The sequence below is a fragment of the Pinus tabuliformis genome, chromosome 9 (genome assembly GCF_031772625.1).
Source record: "Pinus tabuliformis cultivar Carrire ecotype Pingquan chromosome 9, CPIR1, whole genome shotgun sequence".
Taxonomy (NCBI): domain Eukaryota; kingdom Viridiplantae; phylum Streptophyta; class Pinopsida; order Pinales; family Pinaceae; genus Pinus; species Pinus tabuliformis.
In genome coordinates this window covers 1,474,652,929-1,474,659,036 of record NC_142307.1, presented here as the reverse complement: position 1 = coordinate 1,474,659,036, position 6,108 = coordinate 1,474,652,929, and the positions used below count along the sequence as shown (strand labels likewise).

Genomic DNA, 6,108 nt, shown 5'->3' with positions numbered 1-6,108 from the left:
AATGTAGAAAAATACAAGCAATATAAAAACAAGTCCCATCACCAAATCCAACTTCTAAAATTTTGATATTTAAAATCAAATTGTAATAATCTCACCAATATTATTCTACTCAAAATTGGTAATTCCCCATAAATAAAATTCGACCAACTTCGAAATCAATTTGTCCGCAGGTGACTTAGGTATGTCATAAACCTTAGAAGTATCGCCCCTGCATCAGGTACAGACTTCAATATAATCTCCGAAATGGTCGCAATTCCCATCTTCCATCCATATTTATAATCATTTATCATAATTCGACCAAAACTGGTAATGCTTATTAAGTATAATACTCCATCACAGTTGTCACTTCCATGTTTACATACTCATTTATCAATCTTTTACCAACTAACCATTATTCGTAATTTAAAAATTCAGATTAAAAATGGATCATATATTCCTGAAGGTAAGATTTCTTTGAATTGGGTATCTCGTCTTGCCTTGCCTTCCAAGCCTTCTTCAGGCTGCGCATTCCAGGTCACAACCACTCATCTCCAGGCTCTGTATTCCAAATCTTCTGTTACAACAACTGTTGTGCATTGTTGAGCAAGAATTTCACAGGTACACGTTACAAGATGTGTTTGCTGAAGTTCCATTGAGATGGAAAGTCAATGAAATAAATATGATTTCCGAGCTGAGAGAAAGGTTGATTTTTTTTTTTTCAACAAAAATTATGTGATCTTCTTATAATTTTAGAGAATATGCATTAACAAAACTGGGTTGTTTTACCAAATTCCTACAACTGTCTCTACTAAATCCCAGTAGGTTTTTGTTTTTCCAAAAATCTGATTAAAGTAACTAAAAAATTTACTTTTAAATAAATAATTCCTGGATTCTAAACCTAGGTCTCCACCCAATTCTCAACAACTCAATTCATCCCCATGGACAAAAAAAAAGTCACAGTTATAAAGCAAATACTTAGGTAATGCCAACCCGCTTTCAGAGTCTGATCTTTTTCTGAAGCATTTGGATTTTTGTTAGCATCATGTTTTTCAATGCGTTTGGATGCCAAAAATAGTTGACATGAGAGTTTATTTGAATTGAGTTCCTAGTAAGTAGCTGTTCACATTGGACAAGGAGGATTTTTCCGTTATTTGAATTGAGTTCCTAGTAAGTAGCTGTTCACATTGGACAAGGAGGATTTTTCCGGTTCCTGCACATGAGGCTTGCGAACAGAGTTAGTAGTGTGTTACTTCTTCCTCCAAAGGAAGAGAAAGCATACACTACTCAGAGCACATGAGGCTTGCAAACAGAGTTAGTAGTGTGTTACTTCTTCCTCCAAAGGAAGAGAAAGCATACAATACTCAGAGCTATCAACCTAGCTTTTGTTGAAAGAATATGAAGAACATGACATGCATCTACATATTGAGACAAATCCTAGCTATATGGAATAACTTATTGGTATTTTATAAGTGACAGACTTCTAACCTTGTTAAATGTCTTTGAGCATTAGGCGGTTAATCTGTTTCTTTACATATAAAGAATAAAGAATATAGACTTTTAGCCCATCAAAAACAGTCTAGGATCATACTTCGAAGTCTAAAGAAAGTTTCAATCCTTAGAGTGTGTTAATTATAACTGAATATATTAAATTGTAACAGTCAATCTTTTGGATTTTGGGATTCTTTATGTGGATACTGTAACAGTCCCAGGTTGCAATTTTGTAGGGTTCCCATATAGTGACAATCCCTGGGTGTTTATTTGATTAGGTTGGGATAGAATTGCAGTCCAGAAGGGTGTTTTTTTTTTAATGCAAAACCAGTTCTTCGTGGTCTTAACCGGTGCTTGTTAAAGCCGTGTGTTGTAGATATTGGGTTTTAGGATCAGTGGCTGCCAATTATGGCAACCGATGTAGCAAAGGATCTGATTTCTGGCACTGTTGGGGGAGCAGCACAGCTGATATCTGGGCATCCCTTTGACACAATTAAGGTGAAGCTCCAGAGTCAGCCATTGCCTCTTCCTGGCCAGCAGCCTCGCTATGCCGGTGCAATGGACGCTGTCAAGCAGACCATTGCCAAAGAAGGCCTCAGAGGGCTGTACAAAGGAATGGGAGCCCCTTTGGCCACTGTGGCGGCTTGCAATGCAGTTGTATTCAGTGCAAGAGGTCAGATGGAAGCCCTATTTAGGGTTGAGCCTGGTTTGCCACTTTCTGTAGGGCAGCAGGTGGTGTGTGGAGGAGGGGCAGGGATTGCTGTATCTTTCTTGACTTGCCCAACTGAGCTTATCAAATGTAGATTGCAAGCTCAGAGTGCTTTGGTTACTTCTTCAGTTGCAACTTTGGGGGTAACAGGAGTGGCAGCTTCTAATAAACACAATGGCCCAATTGATGTAGCTAAGCATGTCCTAAGATCCGAAGGAGCCAGAGGATTGTTCAAGGGCTTTATCCCTACTTTATTAAGGGATGTACCTGGAAATGCCATTGCATTTGGCGTGTATGAGGGTCTGAAGCAGTTCATGGCAGGAGGGCATGATACATCTCAATTGGGCATGGGTGCCCTGCTTGCTTCTGGTGGGATTGCTGGCGCTGCTAGCTGGACACTTATATATCCAACTGATGTTGTGAAGAGTGTCATCCAGATTGACGAATTTCACCAGCCAAAGTATGTTGGTACGATTGATGCCTTCAAGAAAATTGCTGCTTCAGAAGGGTTTAAAGGCTTGTATAAAGGGTTTGGTCCAGCCATGGCAAGAAGTGTTCCTGCCAATGCCGCCTGCTTCCTTGCTTATGAGATTACCAGGTCAAGCTTGGGATGATGAGAACTTCAAATCAAATTGTGTCTATTTACAGGAGTTCAAAAGCAACAGAACAAATTGGGAAATGGCATGTTCGTTATTTGAAAGCTGTTAAGGGCTCTTTTTTGGTCCTCCATTCTTGGTTTGGGTGAGCTCTGTCATCCTTGTTTTTATGCTGCTTCGTAAATTTGTAATGGGGTTCCATCTTCCTGTCTCATCAGGCATAATAGCTAGACGTTTAATTTCTTCTCTGGTGCCTCTGAATAATTTAGAGTTGTACCTGCATATGCAATTGAATTGAAAAGCAAGAAGCAAGAAGTACGAGGGGCCGCCTTCTCAGAAGGGAGGAATTCTAACAGTGAAGTGAATCTCATTAAGAAAGTTTGTGTCGAAAAGATCGTGGGCATTTCTATTTCAAATTATAGTGATAGGTTTATCATATACATGTTAGCAAGTTCACTTACCCATGTGGCTAGATATGGTAATTTGTAATGGGATGGAAAATATAAGCTTATGCTAGAGCATCTCCTTATAATTTAGGTATTTTAACACTAAATTGTGATGGTATAATTTGTTTGATTTTTGTTGATTATTAAGAAGGTTTGTTTTTGGAAAAATCTTTGATATTTGGTTAGTTTAGTGCGAGTAGATATTTGTTTTAAAATTTTTTAAAGTTCATGTTAGTTTACATCAAGGGGTTTATAGAGGATGTTATTCACAGATGTGTGAAGGAATTTTTAGGTTTCTCATAAGGTTTTTTTTGGAGGGATAAAAAGTGATATGATGTATGTGTGTTAGCATGCTAAGAAGGTTTGTCGTGGAAAGATCTTTGATATTTTACTAGTTTTGTGTTACTGGGTGCCAAGTTTAAATTTCCCTAGGGTAGATGGACTAGTCTACATCGAGGGGTTTACCAAAAATGTCATCCATGAATGCGAGGAAGCATCCCTTAAGTTTTCCACAAGGTTTTCTTTGGAGGGGAAAATATGAACCTACGACCTATGGCCTCCTTTGTCACAATATATATGAAAGAGGTTGTGTCATATACCTGATAACGATTGCAATTTTCTAACTTATTATAATAGCCCAATTGACATGAGATTACTATGTCAATTGTTGCTTTATATCTCCATTCATTTAACTCAACAAATGTAACTAACCAAACTCAATCATTTATAATGTAGTGAAATTTGTTTAGTAATGGAAGATATTTAAAGGATAACATCATTTATTTATATGCCAATTAATAAAACAAAGTCTAGCTCATTCATGCAAACCAATGTTCAATTCCAAATAATGATCACTGAGGCAACACACCCTAAGGGTGTCACTTTTCTTCTCAACCAACATAATGCTAAAAACATTGGTCATGCCTCCTGTGTAGGGCCACTACACAATGGGGATACTCAATTGGCACACTGTCCTAAGGCTCATCTTAACTAAAAATATGTACATAAGAAACAAGGCAATGACTGGACAATTTTTTATTAAATATAGATTATTGTAAGGTGGAGGGGCCTCTAGCGTAAGCCACACCTCCCAATAGGGCCTTGATGTGCAAATAAATATATGCATTCTAGCCCCATTACTACAACATCTCAAGCAATGGAGTTCTCCACTACAAACAAAGAATACTGGGAAATGTACCTCCCATAGGCTTCAATACACCCACATCATCTACCCACACAAATAAATCTATTAAACAATGTTGAAAGTGCTCCAATCACTCCACAATTAAGTAACCGCACCTTTTCAAAAGTACACATCTACTTGCACAAAAAACTACAACTCATGAACATCAATTATATGTCTTTTTACTGTATAACTAAGAGCACTCCTCCCTAATAATGATTATCCCGATAAAAGGTAATTCGAAGTCATAAAATGATCTTAGGGTGAATTAGAGTTATATGAGAAGCATTTGTTCACATAATTATGATCTTTTTTGGGTCAAAAGCCTATAGTAATAAAATATTAAGAGAAAATATTTTCCAAATAAATCATTACTTTCATTTACCTTCCTGACAAGGTTGTAAGACTCTTAGGCTAGGTTATCCACATTGAACTAGGGTTCTTCTGTTAGGATTTGAGTCCATAATAACATTTCATAATCATTCAAGACATCTAACTTAGGTCACTAAGTGTCTCAAGAACTATTTTTATGCTACATTACTCAAATGCACTTAAATAACATCATTGGTCCCATGACTTCCATGGTATTATATTTAATATAGGCAATTAACTTATTTAACAAGAGAGCACAATGATTAGAGAATTAATATGATATTCCAAACTCAAGTCCCAAACAATTATATTCAATCTAATCATTATAACATATTCTGACATAATCATCATAGCCAAAAATAAGTGCAAAGACATATCATCACTTAAGGATACACCAACAATGTTACATTGATGTTCCAAACTCTTTATGTCCCACACAACTATATTCAATCTAATCATCATAACATATTCTAACATAATCATCATGGCCAAAAAGAAGTCAAAGGATACATCATCACCTAAGTGTACAAAAACTCTTAATGTAACATAGAATTCATAAAATAAAAATAGCTTATAAATGTTTATTAACAACCAATAAATAAAGGAAGTATTTCAATTCAGTGAACAATATATACCCAATAGATAAAGCACAAACGGGGTGTTATAATTTCTCACCCTTCATAAAGGCTATACCATGGGAGCCGACTATCTAAAAACAAATCTAGATAAAGTCCTCTAATCCCAGACCTTAATTCACATGTATCTTTTACCTCTAAATGATGTCCCCATTTAAATTTGACCTAATCAATAACTCAACTTCATAGGTGTTGTTGTTAGTTTCAACAATCATCAAGGGATTAGTGAACTCCCCTATGTCCTCAATTTGTTTGCCATCAAAATCCATTACACATCCTAGGTTAGATATGCACATTTTAAGCAAGGAAAAGTGGAATACATTGTGTGTTGAAATTTGTAGCTTGGGAGGTACTCCCACAACCACTAGGGTACTGGGTTTGTGAGGAGTTGACCCACAAAATGTGGTTTATGGGCAATGTACCCAAGTGATAGCCTTTGTACCCAAAGTTGTGGGTGAAAGACCCAAGTGAAAAATAATTGCTTATTCATTGGATGCATGAAGAGCACCCTTGAAGGGCTAAGGGGCACTTAGGGCTACGATGGAGTGGATGAAAACAAATGAAAGAAATTGTATCTCTTAAGTTATTGGTGTTTGAGCATGAATTGCTTAGGTCGGGTTGGGAAAAAGTGGTGACCCTTGGTGGCTAATGGACTCCACTAAGAACACTATAAAAGGAGATAACGTTGAACTCATTTGAT

General features: G+C 36.8%; 1 pseudogene; it reads left to right on the top strand.

The window, feature by feature from the left end:
- The first annotated feature begins 990 nt into the window (after positions 1–990).
- On the top strand, positions 991–3,230 carry LOC149154186 (mitochondrial carnitine/acylcarnitine carrier-like protein pseudogene; annotated as a pseudogene).
- The last annotated feature ends 2,878 nt before the right edge of the window (positions 3,231–6,108 follow it).